Genomic DNA, 20,828 nt, shown 5'->3' on the forward strand with positions numbered 1-20,828 from the left:
CACAGACAGAGAGAGAGAGAGAGAGAGAGGTGGCGGTGTAAGAGAAAGAGAAGTAGAAGATGATTCTTTAGGGCCCTTGACCACATTCAGCAAAATTAGAATTTAATTTCAGAACTCTGGTAATGAAGGATGTACCACAACATAAGAGTGCAGCTCACAAACAGTAGCCTACAGCTTTCACACAAACACATTAACATGTGTTGTCGCGTTTGTAACAGAGAACACATTAGTAACAAGGCTTGTACAGAGATTCAGTACTATTCAGCATATGTTTGCTTTATAATTACTTTAATACCATTGTTTAAAGACATTACATGGAATATTTTCATCAACATTTAGAAAGAGTTTAAAACATGTCTGTCTTTATAAAGACCTGTCATTGACTAATATCCATTTATCAAATTATCTAGAGAATCATCATAAATGAGAAGATAACAGTAAAATGTAATCGGACTGCATGAGTCAAACCTAATTGAAAGAAATAGAATTGACCAATTGATTTGTCACTGTGATTGAATTAGCAGCTAGGGATATTTAGGGTAATTAGCCTTTTTGCAGAAACTACAGCTTATTATTGAGAAAAAAGTGTGTGTGTGTGTATGTAATGTGTGTACCTGTTTTTCTATTCTGGTGGGGACTTAAACCTGAATACACACTATTGAGAGAGATCAGAGAAAGATCAGAGACGTGAACATGGCATGACGGTACAGGTTAGTTCAGTGTCTGCAGACAAAGGAAATTATGTTGAATGCTGTGTAGTACTGCATCTTCACACAAAGTGCACTTCAAAGTACTAAAGTTGTAGGAGATCTGCTAGAATCATCTATATCAATTGTAAACAGGCCTACGATCAGTCTGTGTATCTTAACTTATAATTTATCATGAATAGTTATTTAGGAATAAAATATATTTATAAATAAAGTTTTATTTATTTATTTATTTAGCTTGGATCATCAATATAAACTGCAAACAGGTCTGAGATCAGTCTGTGTATCTTAACATATTTAAACTAATTTCTTTAGCACAACAAATTATTTAAAAAGTAAAATGTTTCCTTGTAGGCGTAAGTATTAGCATGACATACTTAGGTACACTGCCAGTCAAAAGTTTTTGAACAGTAAGATTTTTTTAAAGAGGTCTCTGCTGCTCACCAAGCCTGCATTGATTTGATCCAAAGTACAGCAAAAACAGTAACATTTAGATTTTTTTTATTAAAAAAAAAAGTTTTCTATTAGAATATATTTTAAAATGTAATTTATTCCTGTGATTTCAAAGGTGATTTTTTTTAGCATCGTTACTCTAATCACATGATCATTCAGAAATAATTCTAATATTTTAATTTGCTGCTCAAAAACATGCATTATTATTATTATTATGATTATTATTATTATTATTATTATTATTATCCAAATTTTTTAATGGTATAGTATATAATGTTACAAAAACGTTTGATTTCAGATAATGATGATGATGATGATGATGATAATAATAATAATAATAATAATAATAAATGTTTATCTTGATGAGCATAAGAAACTTATTTAAAAAACATAAAAAATCTTACTGTTCAAAAACTTTTGACTGGTAGTGAACATATTGCCATTGCATTGCACATAAACAAGCTATGAATGACCTGAATGAATGAATGAATGAATGAATGACCTGCTCAACTTAATCAGAGCAGCTAAGTCCTTAGCCATCTTCAAGAATCGGCTAAAAACACATCTCTTCCATCTTTAAAACTTGCCCCTTTTAGACTTGCACTCTATTCATTTACTAACCTCTTGTTTTTCTTAAAAAAACAACAACAACACTAGCTTCTCTATTCTTTTTATTCTAATTGTTTTCTTTTCATTTATTATACAATTAACAAAAAGCATGCTATGTGTACTGCATTAGGATAACTGAGACTTGTCATAGCACTTGCATATCATTGCTCTTTTGTTGATTTTGATTGCTTCCATTGTCCTCATTTGTAAGTCGCTTTGGATAAAAGCGTCTGCTAAATGATTAAATGTAAATATAATTGTAAACAAGCAAAACAAAAACAAACAAAACATATAAAACATCTATTTATATGAACATATTAATGTAACTACTAATGCAGATGTGTTCACTCATTAACTCTTAGTTTGTGGCATTTATTAATATGATGTGCTACTAAAGAGGTAGTAGGTCCTTCACCAAGTAATGTTTTAAATTTGTCATTTTCATGGAGTGACTGGAACTCTGGAATAATCTGCTGTATTTGACTGTGAAGTGAGTCTCTTAAGGCCATGCATTTGTCACAGTATAAGAGGAAGTGTTCCCCCATTTCAACTGCTCCTAATCTACATTCATTACAGATTCGCTCTTAAGTAACCACGTCATCTTATGTCGTCCTCTTTCTATGGCCAGCTGGTGGTCACTGAGTCTGTACTTAGTCAACAAATATCTGTGTGCTATATTCCTGACTGAGATGAAATAGTCAGCCAGACTGTACTCTTAGTTTCAAATAACATTGGAGACAACTTTGTACACAACCAAATGAATCAACTACAGTAGTTATTAATGTTATGACATCACTCTCTTTATTCCTGGGAGAAGTCAAAATGTTGCAGACCAGTCCTTTAAGGTATTCACTTCTGCTTTTAAATGCAGTATGCAGTTGCTACTGCCAAAATGTTTCTGTTTTTATTTGGCCATGGATATTGAACATAAATGTAATAAAAAAAGAAAAAAAGAAAAAAAAATTAAAACACCTAACAACTAACTGTCACCGTGTGGTGTAGAAGAAACACATGAATACGATGAGGATAACAGTATACAGTCTTTAATACCTCCACATAAGGGTAATCCACATAAGGTAGACAGGATACACACACACTCAGGCAACGTTAAGACCGGACAAAGACATACGGAACAGACTTGAACTTAAGTAGTGGAGCAAATGGTGGTAATTACAAGACACACCTGAACCAAATGACATAATCAGACACAGATGGGAAACTAGGTCAGAGAACACGTGGGAACAAAAACACAACTACAAGTCCATGAGGTGTGACATATCGCCCCCCTCCCGGAAGGCGAGACCTAGCGCTGTAGGAAACAACAAAGGGTGGGATGGCGGGGGACTTAGGAGGAGGACAAATGAGAGGATGTGGGATGGTGACAGGGGATGGAAAAGGGCTGGCAGCAAGGCAGGCTGACAATCCAGGTGGAGTTTGAGGCAGATGACGGACCCCCGGGAGGAGGATGACGAACAGAGTCCAGGGTGGAGACGACGGAGGGAGGAGCCATGGAGGAAACAGGAGGAGTCAGGGTGGATCAGACGGAAGGAGGAGCCAGGACGGAGACATGGGGGACTTGAAGCAGGAGGAGCCAGGTGGGACCCAGGCCGCCGCCATGAAGGTTACCCACGGTGGAGCTGACGGAGGGAGGAACCATGGTGGAGGAAGGCCTGACAACTCCAGGGGGCCGACCGACGGCGGCGGAGCAGGTGGTGGTGGAGCCCGAGGCGGAGAGCCAACGAGCCAGGGTGACGCAGAGGATCTGGAGGGCCAAGGCGGAGCAGACGGCTCCAGTGACCGAGGCAGAGGCGGGGACCCCGAAGGCCGGAGCCGGAGCGACAGAAGACCAAGGTGGAGCCTGACAGAGCCGGAGGGATGGAGGGATGAGGCGCAGCCGGAGTAGTGGAGTCCCGAGGCAGCGGATGGTCGACGACTGACCAAGGTGGAGCCGGAGGGACGAGGGAGCCCGATGGAGCTGGTAGACTGATGGGCCACGGCGGAGAGGAGGGAGCTAGGAGCCTTGGTCGAGCCGCTGGGTCGACGGGCCGAGGCAGAGTCCAGGACTCAGAGGCTGGAGGCGGAGACAAGGGATCCTTCAGCCACGACGCCAATGGAGACTGGCAGACACGCGGCAATCCCACCGCACCGATGGTGGGCTGAGGGTGAGTAGAGGGGCTGACAGGAAGTAGCGGCGAAGGGGCAGAAGATGGCAAGGCTGAGGAAGCGGTGATGATAGGAGGAGGCAGGAGAGGGAAGGTGGGTGGGATTTCAGAGCAGTCCAAAGGTTCTGGGATGGTGTGTGCTGCCCACACACACCAAATAGCCAATCCTATCACCGGGAGCACCAGCAACAGGGGAACAACCTCCATGGTCATAGAAGTAAAGGTAAACAGTTCTGGGCAGATAGACAGTTCATAAACGGCCTCCTCAGCCGTAACAGGATTGGAAGAGAGTCCAGATGATGAAGGAAGACATATACTCTCAGTATCAAAGTCAATTAAGTCCTTGCTTAGCTCACCCTCAGCGGTGGTGCAATGGTCGGGGCTTTCCTCCACGCCCTCGCACTGCACTGAAACATCCACCATCGCATGCCTTGTTGCCGGCTCCCGCACCTGATCAGACGTCGTGAGAGGCTCTGGCTCCGGGGCGATCCTCCGCTCTGACGCTCTTTCTGGCGATGGCTCATCGATCATGGTCGGCTTTGGCTCTCCATCCACGGTGGGCTCTAGCTGACGCTCCGCACAGTGGGGTGATGGTAGGCTGGGCTCTGCGTCCGAAGTGGGACTGGTGTCATCGTCTGCGATGTCCACGATGAACGGAGAACCACAGGACACCAGTACCCACTCCACAAAGGCGGCAAATCCTCCCGAGGACCATCTCCGGACAACTGTGCTCTGCTCACGGAGTTTAAGCTTGCGTGGTAGAACGAGCAGAGTCAGTCGTCCGGGTAGCGGGTAAAGTTGGATATTTCCACGAATAGTCTCGTGTGGTCCTCGAGAGTTTTTTTTCCCCTGCTCCAGCAGGAGGAGGAGGACAGCAGGGGAATCCATAAAACAAGAAAGAAAAACGGACAATAAATGAAAAACAAAACAAGGGGGAACACTGTTTGTAGGTCCGGTCTTCTGTCACAGTGCGCTGTAGAAGAAACGCACAAATACGATGAAGATAACGGTATACAGGCTTTAATACCTCTACATAAGGGTAATCCACATAAGGTAGGTAGGCAGGATACACACACACACACACACACACACACACACACACACACAGAGGCAATGTTAAGACCGGACAAAGACATATGGAACAGACTTGAACTTAAGTAGTCGAGCAAATGATGGCAATTACAAGACACACCTGAACCAAATGACATAATCAGGCACAGACGGGAAACTAGGTCAGAGAACACGTGGGAACAAAAACACAACTACAAGTCCATGAGGTGTGACACTAACTAACTAAATCAAACTCCAATAATACTAAAACTAAATTATTATTATTTTTTTTAAATATGATGTAATAAGTTATTACCCAATATTTAAATATAATCAATATAATCTACAGCTTATAATCAATATATATATATATATATATATATGTAATCAATAATTACATCAATATAATCAATATTTGACAGCTGACAGCTATATATATATATATATATATAAACTGACAGCTGTATATAGATCGAGCAGTTCAATACTTCTGTGCTACATTTTTGTCTTCAATAGTTTATTTAAAAGGTTTATTTGGTAAAGCTAGATGACAAATTAATTTTTAAAAGTAAAAATATTTTATGTTGTCTCTCAATTAATATGATACCGAAAACCATTATGCATAATAATTATAAAGGAATTAAATTTAGTTATAATTACATCAATATAATCAATATTTGACAGCTGACAGCTATATATATATATATATATAAACTGACAGCTGTATATAGATCGAGCAGTTCAATACTTCTGTGCTACATTTTTGTCTTCAATAGTTTATTTAAAAGGTTTATTTGGTAAAGCTAGATGACAAATTAATTTTTAAAAGTAAAAATATTTTATGTTGTCTCTCAATTAATATGATACCGAAAACCATTATGCATAATAATTATAAAGGAATTAAATTTAGTTTAAAGCCCCACATTACATATTAAATACCCAGTTATGTTTATTGCATTATTATTATTATTATTATTATTATTATTATTATTACACTGTCCTTTATGTAAGTATTTTCTGTAGCAGCCTACAAATGCTTTGGCCATCTAAATGCAATGTTATTTGTCATGCCAATAAAGCCCACTAAACCTGATAAGAGAAAGACAGAGAGAGGGTGAAAAGACAGACAGAAAATGGTAAAGCACTGTGAATGACAGGCAGTTGGGGTGATAGGGTTGTTAGATTATGTAGGCAGCAGTCTGAGTTGACTTGAAAATTTTGATCACTTTAATTCAGTAAATTCAGCATTGGCTCTCTACCTGTCCAGTGCTTTTATCAAGGCCTTGTGTGCCTGTATTGATTTTTTATTTTCTGCCCAGGAAAGAAGACAGGAGGCCGTGAATGAGGAACTTTTCTCAGATTGCTGCTATTCTCCAGTTTATTGCATCCTGTCACTGGTAGTTTCAGCTGATGTCCAGTACAGCAGTGTTGCTCAGGCCAGTAAAATAGCTGCCTAACAATGCACAACAGAAAAAAAGAACACACACACACACACACAGAGAGAGAGAGAGAGAGAGAGAGAGAAAGAAGTTTAACAATACCTTTATTTGTACATTTTTACTTCACAATTCTAAACAATATAACCATCAATATAATTACATTTTAATACTTATTTTATAAAACCAATTTTCAAAACTTTCAGAAATTAAAAACAAGCTGATCATCATGTAACATACATAACACTTCATTAACACACCATACTTCACAAAAACCTCATCAATTATTTGTTAACCTATAATATGCAAATTCAATCTTTAGTCTCCCTGCTATTAACCACTTCAATATTTCTTCAGGATCTATATTAGCTAATTGTAAACCTTTATTTTTCCGTGTTTTCCACACTGCCAGTTTAGCCGTTCCGATCAGGTAATTTAATAAACACATTTTCTTCCTTTTTGAAAATGTATATTTTACTCCACCAATGAATATACCTTGTCAGAAAATGTTTCATCACATTTTCTGAACCAGTTTTTAAGCAAATTAAAAATACCTTTTAATCTCTCACACTTTAAAAATAAATGCTCCATATCCTCTTTTTCCCCACAGAATCTACAATCCCCTTTCACAGCTATATTCAGGTGTGCCACATGTACATCTGTAGCTATTGCCTCATAAATGAGCCTCCATTGCAGATCACCAGTACGCTTTTCTACAGGAGGTTTATATAGGGCCCTTCACCTGTCTCTTATTAGGAAGTCTGGGTTCAATAAATCTGGCCACTTTGAAACTTTTTTGCTTTCTCAATGAATCTTGATGCATTGTCTTTACTGTAATATTATAAATTACTTTTTTGACATGCTTTTAAAAGAACAATACTGAGGAGTCTGAACGGATAAAATGGCATCCGCCACTTATTCATCCTCCTTTATTGCTGGAGAAATAATCAGTTCTGGAAATTCCACATTGTTCCCCATATCCTGGATGTTCTCATGTCTTTGTGCAGTAAATTTCCTGTATCCACTTGGTAAAGCGTTGTACATTTCTTCCTTTAGTTTTGACACAAGACGTGAAGATCTCAAACCTTTTGCCTCTTTAAGTTCCTCAAGCGATTTCCACCCTTCTTTATTCAATAAATGGTCCAACTTCACAGTTCCATTCCTCAATAAACATTTTCGTACAGTTACAGAAGACAGCAATCTTGTTTGAATCAGTGGATTAAAAAAAAGTGGTTCCTCCAGTGCCCAGTGTTCTAGATTATCCACACTCCTTTCTGTTCTTATGACATTTTTCCATGTTTGTAACATAGATCTGTAAACAAACAGTGAGCTCAGATAAGTTCATCTCTTCAATGCTCATTAAAAATAGTTCTTTATCAAGTCCAAAGCCACCAACTCTCCTCATGATCGCACTTGCAGTTTGTTTCCCATAGCACATCTTTATCATATAGAAATCTCTGTACAACTTGTATCCTGAAAGCACAGATTCTATTTCGCACATCCACCAGTCCTTGACCACTTTCCTGTACTGGTAGGTATAATACTGCAGCAATAGTCCAATGTTGTCCATCCCAAAAGAAGTTGACTGTTGTCCTTTGTATAGTAGAGACCAACTCCTCTGGTGGCTCCATGACAATAGTTTTATGCCACAAAATGGAAGCAGCCAGATTGTTTACTACCAGAACTCTTCCTCTATACGATAATTGGGGTAACAGCCATCTCCACTTTGACAATCGGGCAGACACCTTTTCTGTCAAACCTTCCCAGTTTTTCCTTTGAAATTGTTCATTTCCTAAAAAAAACTTTTCAAATTTCAAATTTTCAAAATGACCAACTATAAATGCCTCACTTTTTGTCCAATTAACCTGAGAAGAAGAAGCTTTTTCATATAATTTAATAGTATTTGTTAAAACTGTAATATCTTCTTGACCTGTAATAAAAACTGTAATGTCATCTGCATAGGCTGATAAAACCACCTTAGAATGACCATTAACATGAGGGATTAAAGTTCATTTTAAATTCTTCCTCAGCCTGCATAATAAGGTTTCAATAATCAGGCTGTATAACTGTCCAGAAATTGGACAACCTTGCCTTATGCCTCTTATCACATGTATTGGAGCACTTAAACCACCTCCCACTTTCACCATCACATGAACATTAGAATACAACAACATAATATATGAAATAAAAACATCTCCAAATCCATAACTCTTTAACACCTTAAACAAATATTCATGATCCACACGGTCAAATGCTTTTTCCTGATCTAAAGACAGCACTCCCAAATCATTCTTATTATTTAGGTTAAAATCAATTATATCTCTCAATAAAAACAGATTATCTATAATAGATCTCTTAGGAATTAAGTATGTTTGATCATTTTGGATCTATCATCTAAGTCTATTTGCCAAGCATTTAGAAAAAAATGTATAGTCCAGACATAACAGAGCAACTGGTCTCCAGGTTTTTAACAGTCCAAGGTCTCCTTTTTTTGGAAGCAATGACAAAACTGCACAACGATAACTTATTGGAAGTTGATTACTTTTGATGCATTCTAAAATTACTTCACATAAATCTGGTCCTATCAGGTCCCAGAATTGTTGATAGAATTCCACAGGTAATCCATCAATTCCAGGCGATCTACCTTTAGATAGTTGCCTCATAGCCTCTGTGAACTCTTGAAAGGTGATTAAATTGTCCAAGGCTTGTTTTTGTTTTTCTTCAAGCTGAGGTAAGTCTTTAAGTAAGTCTTCAGTGCACTCAATGTCACAACTCTCAGCTCTATATAATTCTTTATAAAAGTCTCCTGCCAATCTCCTCACTTCTGTAGGATCTGATGTAACTGATCCATCTGCACGACGAAGATGGCACATCATCTTTTGCTGGACATGTTTCCTTTCAAGGTTAAAAAAGAATGTGCTGGGACTTCCGGTTATGTCGCCTGCAGGGTAGACGCATGTGCGACCCGCTCCCTTTAACTTTTCATTTACGTATTTTCTAACCTCACCGTTTTAGATCTCCTTGGGCAGATTTTCTTTATTAATAGTTTTTAGTACTATAATCTCACACAGTATGTCAAAGGGAAAGGGTAAACTGGTGGAAAAAGATCAAGAAGCCACTTCGTCACCGGGCACTAGCGTTACGCTAGCTGAAATTAGCTCCTTGCACGAGGAGCTCAGAATCTCTCTAGCTGCAGACTTTAAAGCTTCGTTTGAGAGCCTGGATACCAAGTTAGACATCATTCATTCCACGGTGAATTCATTCCAGTTATTCTGCGGTTCCATCGCTACCAGGTGAAGGACTTGGTTATTCGCGAGTCCCGTAAAAAAGGCGCCCTGACCTATCAAGGCCACACAATTCGGATCTTCGAAGACTACAGTCCTGATGTCCTGAAGCTGCGCGTTGAGTTCAAAGACGCCATGGCGGAAGTTTACAAACGCGGACTCAAACCCGCTCTCCTCTTCCCTGCCAGATTACGCATCACACTTGCTAACGGTGAGAAAATGTGGTTGCTATCTGCTTCTGAAGCCAACAATTTCGTTCGGAGTTTAGAAGCACAATAGTTTACATTGAAGCTTTGGACCTCGGCCAGTGACTCGGGCATCTTTATGACTTTAACTTACAAATTTTAGTCACAAATCGGTCTGGTCAGTGTTTTTTTTTTTCTCCCTTCTCTTTTGGCTCATGTTAGTTTAACTAAGTTTTTGTTTTGTTGTTTAACGCATCTGCCACTTAAAGGGGTTACTGCCGGTGTATAATGATATCTACTGTAGTTACTTAATTTTCATTTATTTATTTTTCTCGATTGTGGAGCCCACTATATCTGCAGACTATTTGACCTTTGTATATAGTTTTTTTTATTTTTTATATATATATATATGTATAAGTTCCTTATACCAGTGTTCTGTTTAATACGTTTAACATTTGTGTATTGTTAGCCTTTTATTTATTTATTTATTATTTTTTTTATCAACTGTTCATACAGCTGTATATGGTTGGTATAAATATAATTGAGAGGTTGTGTGGCAAAATGTGGGGAGGGCTTGTAGTCGGGAAGTTTGCTGGTTAAAGTGTTGTCTGATGTGGACCATTGTATCCGCATCTGATTGGGTTTTGGGGTGGAGTTTTTTTTTCTTTCCTTTTTCTCTCTTTTCCCTTTATATTTATTTTCTTACTACCTACACTTATTCAGGGGGTGCAATCTTTCTCATTCATCCAATGTGCTACAAGCAAAGAATATTTGTCTCTGACAAGGGGTTATATTACATTCTCAACAGGGTTTTATGCCTTCTGTGATCAGTGCTGCACCACCTAGTGGTTCACATAGGTTCGCCAGCTGGAATGTCAAAGGGCTCAATTCACCGGTAAAACGTAATAAAATTCTTAATCGTTTGAAGCATTTAAACACCAAAATAGCTTTTATTCAAGAAACTCACCTTACGATTGCAGACCACTTAAAGATCAAAAGTGACTGGGTAGGCCAGCTTTACCACTCTTTCTTTTCTAGCAAGTCACGGGGTTTGGCTATTCTTATACATAGGTCAGTCCCATTTTCTGTGTCCAAGGTCATCTCCGACCCAAATGGACGCTTTATTATTATCACAGGCCATATTAACAGGGTGTGTCTAGTGTTAGCGAATGTATATGGCCAAATTGGGACAATTCTTTTTCAATAATTTCTTGTTTTCCCTCCCTGATTTAAATTCTAGCCAACTTATTTTAGGTGGAGATTTTAATTGTTGTCTGAATCCTCTTTTAGATTGCTCTTCTCCAAAACCCCGAGCTCAATCTAAATCCTCAAAAACAATTGAGCTGTTTATGGAACAATATGCAGTCTCTGAGGTTTGGCGTTTTTTTAATCCCAGTGCAAAACAGTTTTCCTTTTTTTCACCCGTTCACCAAACGTTTTCTCGGATCGATTATTTTCTTTTTGACAACAATATACTTCCACTCATCCGGGACTGTACCTACAATCCTATTGTCATTTCGGATCATGCCGCAATTACAGTGGATCTCTCTCTTCCTGGTGGGGCAACTTCCAGCTCTTTTTGGCATCTAAAATCTTTATTACTTAACGATGCAGATTTTGTAAAAGTTATTAATGACCGGATCGACCTTTTTATTTCTACAAATGTCACCCCTGACACTTCAGCTGTTACTATATGGGAAGCATGCGAAGCCTTTCTGAGAGGAGAAATTATATATTTTTCGGCTTTTCAGAGGAAAAAGGCTGCTGAGAGGAAATCTTCTTTATCTAGGTCTCTGGCTGAGCTTCAATCCAGAGCGGCAGTCTCGCCCAGCCCAGATTTGTTTACTAAAGTTCTTACAACAAAAGCTGAATTCGATCTGCTTGCAACGAGTGATGCAATTGAAGCTCTTCACAAATCTCATTATAACTATTATGAATCTGGTGACAAACCAGGTAAATTGCTCGAACACCAACTACATCAATCTTCTGTCCTGAATCATATTACTCAAATTGCTACGTCTTCCGGCCCCACAATCAATCCTCTTACCATTAATGATCAGTGTAGAGATTTCTATAGCTCTTTGTATACGTCTGAAAGAAGATACGTCTTTGTATACGTCTTCAGTCGTCTACTGAAGAATCTCATCTTGAAAGTTTTTTTAATTTTCTAGACACTCCTATTATTGACCCCGAATTGGCCTCTAAACTGAACGAACCCCTTACTTTAGACAAAATCAAGACTTCATTGCGCCTGCTGCAGAATGGAAAGTGTCCAGGCCCAGACGGGTTCCCCGCAGAATTCTATAAGACGTTCTCAGATAAATTGTCCCCTCTTTTATTAAACATGTTTAACGAGTCGTATAAATCTGGTATCCTTCCCCAAACCTTACGCCAACCCGTAATTTCCCTAATTCTGAAAAAAGACAAACACCCTCTTCAGTGTAGCAATTATCGTCCAATTTCTTTACTGTGCGCAGACATGAAACTGCTAGCTAAGATATTAGCACGTCGTTTGGAACCGCTCTTACCAGCTATCATTTCACCAGACCAGACTGGTTTTATTAAAAATAGGCATTCTTTCCATAACATCAGAAGTCTCTTGAATATCCTTTACTCTATTCCCCATAAAAAGATCCCAGAGTTAGTTATCTCTATGGATGCTGAAAAGGCGTTCGATAGAGTTGAGTGGGATTTATTGTTTTATACTTTAAAGAGATTCGGAATTGGTGATTATTTTCTGTCTTGGATTAAGCTTCTGTACACTTCTCCCCTAGCTTGTGAGCGCACAAATAATCATTATTCAAAGTTTTTTCCTCTGGGCAGAGGGACAAGGCAAGGTTGCCCGCTCTTTTTTAATTTTATTATTGGGCAGCGAACATGCAGTCCATGCTACATTGGATTAATTCAAACAATTTGGACAGCCCCCCAGCATGGTTAAACATTGAGAATGCTTCTTGCAAATCCTCTACATTGAACGCTCTTTTATGTTTTCCAATCACACTCTCTCCTTTGAAATACTCAGATATCATAATAGTTAAAAATAGTCTCAAAATTTGGATTCAGTTTCTACGTAATTTTGGCTTTCAAGTTATGCCCCTGTCTTCCCCGATACATTTTAATCCATTGTTTCTCCCTTCTACCCTGACATGGTGCATATGCTTACTGGAGGAGTCAAGGTGTCCACTCTGTAGCTGATCTTTACATCGAAGGCACATTTGCCTCATTTGAACAACTAAATGTTATGTATAACATTCCGAGAAGCCACTTTTTTAGATTTTTACAAATACGTGACTTTGTTCGTAAAAATTTTGCAAATTTTCCCAACGCCCCGCCTCCGTCTGCAATTGATACCATCCTAAGTTTTGATGTCTGTTCTAAAGCCTCAATTTCTAAGTTAATCAATACTTTTGCCACTTTACAGTCTTTTCCCGTTGATAGTTTGCGTATCAGTTGGCCTTCAGACCTCAATATTGAAATAGACCAGGAAAGGAAACATGGGAGGAAGTGCTGGACAGGGTCCATTCCTCATCTATCTGCGCACATCATTGCCTTATTCAATGTAAGGTGGTTCATAGAGTTCACTGGTCAAAATATAAGCTTGCACGGATTGATCCAACCATTGACCCAGAATGTGACAGGTGTCACTTAGGCCCAGCCACATTAACCCACATGTTTTGGACCTGTCCAGCTCTTTCTTTGTTTTGGGGGTCAGTATTTAATTCTCTCTCAGCCATTACATCTGCAGACATACCACCATCACCTATCATAGGCCTCTTTGGGGTGTTGACTGGTGGTTATCCACTGCCCACTAAATTTTCAAATTTTGTTGCTTTTCTCACATTGCTTGCTAGACGTGTAGTCTTATTAAACTGGAAGAGCCCTCAGCCACCATCTCACACACGCTGGATGAAAGATGCCCTGTATTTCATGAAACTAGAGAAGATTAGACACTCTTTAAGGGGGCCTAACAGTACTTTTAGTAAAAATTGGAAGCCTTTCCTTGCACATGTTAAAACTCTCCAGCTGGAATCGGTCTGATTCACCCTCCCCTTGATAATATACATACCCACAGGTTGATTAGTTTGTAACCCTCTGTAACCTTTAGGATTTGGTTTGAGATGTGTATATATACACATGTAGGTATATTTGTCTATCTTTTTCTTTTATGTGCGCTTGCATGTGCACATTTATATGCAACTCATTCTCAACTTAAATTATATTTTCCTTTTTTTAATTTTTAATTTTTAATTTTTTTTTTGTTTTGTTTTTGGTATCTGTATTGTAACCCTCTGTCAATGTCGTCCTTTCGTGTGATTTCTTGTTTGTAAAATGTTTAAAATTAAGAAATAAATCATAAAAAAAAAGAATGTGCTTGGAGCATCCATATCTTTAATGGAACAGTATCGTGTTCTTATCAATGCTCCTTTAGCTTGTTCATGTAGGAGAAAACTCAGTTCTTGTCTTTTCTTATTTAGTCCGCCACATTGTACAGCCTCGTTATTATTCACAATTTGTTTTTCTAGAGACCCAATGTCCAGACTCAATGTCCACAATGTCCACAAGCTTTCACTGTTGCTTTCAATATAGCTGATGAGTGGAAAGCATAATTTTGGCAAAACATTTTTATATTGGCCTTACCCACATCCCACCATTGGCTTAGGTTTTCAAATAATTTTTTCTTCAATTTCCATTTATTCCAAAACATTAAAAAATTTTCACAAAAAGAGACATCCTGTAATAACTTAACATTAAAAATCCAATAATAATTAGCTTTGAATGTCTTCTTCAGATTAACATCCAATATAACCATATGATGATCTGAAAAACCGTTAGGTCTAATAAAATTATTCGTTACCTTATTATTCCATGTCTTTTTTAAATAAAACCTATCCAATCTTGCTCCACTAATTCTGTTATCAACCATTTTTAACCATGTATACTGCTTTACTCCTTCATTTCTTGTTCTCCACACATCAGTTAATTGGAATTCATTAATAACTTTTTTTTAATGTATCACTTGACTTATTGTGTGGCTCTTCCCCATTTCTGTCAAAAATAAAATCTGTTGTACAATTCCAATCATCCGAAAAGATTTAGACAAACATTGTCATCATATTTTTCAATAACTTTCCTTAATTCCATTAAAAAAAACAGCCATTCTGGACCACTGTTAGGACAATATACATTAACAAATACAAATTATATTCCTTTATACTCCATTTGTGTTAATAGTAATCTTCCTTTAATAATTTATTCTATCTTTAAAATATTCACATCTTCAAAAAATAAAATAGCTACTCCAGCACTATTTCTTGTCCCATGACTCAAGGCAAAGTTTATTTTCCACCATACGCCCCATTCAACTTCATTATCATCATCTGTATGTGATTCTTGTGAAAAACAAACATTAACCTTCTTGGTGGAAGTTATTCTCACTGGTCTGTCTGTTTCTTGTTAATGTGCATACTTTTATTCTTGCCCTCTGTAGCGAACCTAGCATTCTGGTCCAATTCAGCGTTTTTAATATACTGATAGCATTACCTTTTACATGTCTTCTAAACGACATTACGTGTTTAAGCTCTTCATGTTTACATCCTAGAGGAACTGTTTTAATTGCGCTAGCTAACTTCCCATATCGCAAAAGCTCTCTATCTCTTGATTTTAAATGAACGGAGGCACATTTGAAACAGTTACTTTAATAGTTGGAGCCACCAGCGGCGAAACAGTAATAAAGTCTCCACTCACCACTATTCCGCTGCTTATAAGACGATTCACTTGATTATCTTCTTTTACAAACACAACCACCGCCTTGTTCATGCGCGAAGCAGATTAAATGTTTTGATATCCGATCTCTTCTCCTACGGCCACTAACACTTCCTCCACATTGACCCCGTTCGGCGTCACACACCTAACTCCATGACGAAGGGAAACAGGTGGCGTAAGTGACGCCATCCCGCTCCCAATGCGATCCTCAAAAAAACTTTACTATCACTAACTCTAACCAAAGAGAAAAAAGTTTAGAAAAAAATGTAGAAGAAAACAATCACCCTTCCTTCATGAAAACCCTCACGCACACCCAAACACTCCCAGCATGCACCGATTCTTGTCCCATGACTCAAGGCAAAGTTTATTTTCCACCATACGCCCCATTCAACTTCATTATCATCATCTGTATGTGATTCTTGTGAAAAACAAACATTAACCTTATCAATTCTTAAAAATTCTGAAATCTGTGCCAATTTATTTCTATCCCTCCCCCTATTAATAGTTAATGATCCCAGTCTCCACACATCCATATAGAGAAATAAGAAATAAATAGAGACAGAAAGAAAAAAGCACAGAGTAAAGAATGCTACTTGTGATTTGTTCATATAACTATTTTTTTTTTTAAACTTTCACTTTACTTCTCCTTAATTTCATTAGCATGTTTTTCAACCGGAATCTTTTCTTTTTATCCAAGGCTTCATAATTCACTGTTTTTTGCAACCACAGCACTGATCCTATACATTTTTCCACATCTGGAAAAACTCTTCAACATCAACAACTTTACCAAATGTTGTGTCAAGAAAGTAATTTTCTTCTAAGGAATATGTGTCCTCCATCAATTGTGACCCAATGTCTGAAATCTCAGAAAGTGCATCTTCGTCTCTCATTTCTGCATCACAGTTATCCTCCTTTTCATTTTTTCCAACACCACTTGTTGTAGGCCTAATGTTTTCCACATCTACACTATTGTTTACAACCATTACTGTTGTTTCATCATTCAAAATCGCACTATCAATTCGACCGTCATTTTCTTCAGTTAATTCAACAACTTCCTCAGCTCCTTGGGCCTCATTTTCTTCTATCACTTCCTTAACTGCCTGAACCTCATCATCCTCAACATCTACAGACTACACGTTTTCAGCATCATTCACAACAACCTCCTCATATTGTCTAACGGCTTCTTCAACGGCTTTAACTTTATGTGGGCATGCTAATCGCTTATTCCCAATATCTCCACACTCAAAACACTTCATGTTTCCAGTATTTGCGTACACCATATACGCTCTTCCTTCATGCCAAACTCTAAAAGACACCTCTAACTCCTGTTCATTTAAGAACATAAAGACCTGTCTGTAACACAGGTCAGAATTGAGCTGATCAGAAATAATAAATGTAATTTGAAATAATTATATTTTCATTTAAAATACCCAAAAAAGGGTGATATGATGTGTTATGAACGGGAAAAAATAGTTAATAACAAAACACAACATGTTATCTCTGGCTAATTCATTTAGAGCCACTATCTCAGTGTGAGCATTTACCTTTAATCGTTAGTGCTTTAGTGCTCAAAAATGCTCTCTGCTTTTATTTCATTTTCCACACTTTCCTTCTCATTGTCTCTTAGAGACCTCAAAATGACAATACATTTGCTTCACTTTGCCTCTTCAAAAGAGAATGCTAATCGAATCAAATCAGCGAATGTGTTCATTCCTGGAGTGCTCTCCATGCCACGTCTACAAGATGTTTGGAAAATGTACTGTGGCTCATATAAGCAACATTTGTAATCATTAGCACAAGACATAAGCATCAGCTCCCATAGCGCAATTTGAGTAAAGCTGAATATGCATAGTCTCTGAATTTAAAAGAAAAAATAAAACACTAAGGAAAAACAGCTGATATTTTCTGATATTGGCCTGTCAAACACAAGACCTTAATTGACAGGCAAACAGAAAACAACATTGAGCATTTAGTATACAGTGTTGGGCAAGTTACTCTGAAAATGTATTCAAATTGCTGATTACTGATTACTCCTTTTAAAAGTAATCACGTTACTGTTCTGATTACTTTATTTCAAAAGTAATTAGTAATTAGTTACGTTACTAGTTACGTTACTTTTTTCTCCATGAAATTTGTGACCCTGGACCACAAAACCGGTCATAAGGGTAAATTTTTTGAAATACATATTTATACATCATATATTTGGCAGAGATACAACTATTTGAAAATCTGGAATCCGAGGGTGCAAAAAAAGTGCATGCATGGTTTGGCATGGCAGAATGCCAGCAAAGAGCCCTGCATTTATAATCTCTAAAAGACATCTCAGTTCATCGCGATCTCACAAATCTCTGTTATAACACAATAAATATATGCATAATGAATCTTTCATAATGTCTACAATTCGTGTGTTATAATGAGAGGATTCGTGAGCACGCAAATTTCAGCACTGCATTTCTCAATGCTGCAAACACGCCTAAATAGAAACTCTGCATACGCTTGCACCTGTTAATCGTTTATATTTTATAATAGTTCATGTAGCTTTTGTGCAGTAGATGAATAACAATTTATTTGTTTTAGATATTTTATGTTTAGATATTTATATTTTGCGGGAGACCCGTGAATAATTGTATTCTCCCGCATCCCGCACACACACACACGAGTGTCTACCCGCCCGCAGCAGCACTCGCCCATCTTGACCCACGCCGCACTCTGTTGCGTCTGGTCTCGCGGGAGTGCAGGTCTCTAATCCACTGGCACTTGATTCGACAGTGCGTGTGCTACATCCTTTTTACAATCTCTAGATTATAAAACACTGCATTCTGTTATGGAATGCCAATCCTGCCATAATTAGAAATAAATAAATAAATGTACAAAGAAATGTTTTGCAATCCAGACATAAGCTGCACCTGAAGTGGCATTTAGAAGTGTTTACACACTGTTTAATGCAGAACATGAATGCATTTAACCTGCAGTTACAAATGCATAAATAATTTGCTATATTAAACATAAAAAATTGAATACTGATATTTGAAATTATTGAAAAAATGAAAAGATACTTTGAATGTGAAATTAAAACCACCAGTAGGTGGCAGCAAGTCACTGTTAATAAGTGAGTCATTGCGATTGAACCGAATCATTTAAACGGTTGATTCATTCAGGAACAAAACGCTGTCATGTTGCTCAAAGACGCAAAACAGCGCTGTGGCTTTGTTTGGAATTATTTTTTGTTGGCGAAATAATGCAAAAACAGGCAATATGGTGTCTAAAACGTAAGTCTCTTAATAAAACTTCTAACTTCTTTGTAAAAAAATCAATATTACATTTGTATGTGGTCATTTTTGGAGAAAAAAAAGGCACTCTTCCGCGTGAAATTGATTAACTATAAGTGCCTCCATGTCTTGAATTTGTGATCATTCTGAATGTATAATAATTAATAGACGGAATCATGCAGTGAAAGAGCGCACTGTAAATGCGCTCATTAAAGTGATTATTACGTTTTGAATATGGATATTTTTCTTACAAAAACGCATCAATTCGCTACAGAAGGCCTTGTTCATTATTTATATCTTATCTCATAACCCCTCCTCTACCCACAAACATAACCCTAACAAAAACCTCTGCAGACCACTAGATTTAAATAGAAGCATGATTTGGCCTTTTTTTTAGCAGTGAGATCAGCTCACTAGTCAATGTTCAACACTTTCACTATATCGTTGCGGGCATTAATACCTCACATGTGTAGTCAAACCTGTATACTAATATAATGGATACTCATTCCTGTTACCCAGTTTCATTTCTGTTACTAAATATATATTTTTTCTTTAAAAAAATCAAGTTTGTTGACATTATTAAACATGCTTTTAAAAAGACATTAGAGTTTTGGTAACAGGACAGAGAAAAATGCATCCATCTTCCACTTCAAAATTGTGTAAAAAAAAAAAAGTTACCTGAGATGGACCAATACAGATTTTGAATAGTTGTTGTTAGGTTTAGGTATGGGGTGGATTAAGGGATCTAAAATATGGTCACACAGAGTAAGACATTAATGTGTGCTTCATAAGTACTAATAAACAGCTAATATGCTTGTAATATGCATGCTAATAAGCAAACAAGTTAATAGTTAAAATGTTTCCTTAAAAGAAGTGTTACCGAATGTGGTAATCTTTATTTTATTGCTATAGTGACACAACAAATATGAAAATGTTGGATTTGCTTAGGACATTACATGCTACTATACAGGTATGATTCTCACTGTTGTGTTTGTTATAGATCATTTGCTGACTCTTCTGTAGTATAAAATCTTCAGTACTTAAAATTAAATTAAAATTACTGGTCTCTTCTACCATTGTAAATGACATAAGAACTGCTTGAAGTTGCAGGTTGGCAAAAATGGTGATGATTCTGCTCCTCACAGACAAATAATTATTGGATGGGAACAAAATTAAATTTAAAAGTTAGTTTAGCCTATCAGTGTACTCCTGTAAGGTCTCACAGATGAAGACATGTCAGTCACTGTCGTTAAGGCTGTTTTGTGACATTGATTGTCATTTCTCCATGGTCAAGATTTTAGCAGAACTGTTGAGTATGGTGCATTTGTCAGTGTCTTACCTGAACAGGAACATCTGATGCATACTCATAAGTGAACAATTAAAATGTGTTGTACCAAAAGTTAAATAACTGTACTGTACTTAAATGTAAAAAAAAAAAAAAAAACTTTACTCAAATAAAGATTTAATAAAAATGTATTAAAGGGGTCATATGATGCGATTTCATTTTTTCCTTTCTCTTTAGAGTGTTACAAGCTCTTGGTGCATAAAGAAGATCTGTAAAGTTGCAAAGACTAAAGTCTCAAATCCAAAGAGATATTCTTTATAAAAGTTAAGAGTTAGCCACACCTACCTAAAACGGCTTGTTCCTCTGCGTACCACTAGAGGGAGCTTGAGTACCACTAGTGCTACTCGTACCACACTTTAAATTGTACTGACATTTGCGATTATATGATATTCAGAAAACATGAACAGAGTATGTTATCTTTGAGACTATTATACAATTAAAAATATATAACACACCTAATGCATGGCATTCACATCAGGAAAATGTGTAAAAATCTCTAAAAGACAGACATTAACACATAACTTACCAGCAACACAACAACATTAGATGAGCATCTAACTTCAGC

This window comes from Sinocyclocheilus rhinocerous, unplaced genomic scaffold (genome assembly GCF_001515625.1).
Source record: "Sinocyclocheilus rhinocerous isolate Xijiao unplaced genomic scaffold, SAMN03320098_v1.1 scaffold839, whole genome shotgun sequence".
NCBI lineage: Eukaryota > Metazoa > Chordata > Actinopteri > Cypriniformes > Cyprinidae > Sinocyclocheilus > Sinocyclocheilus rhinocerous.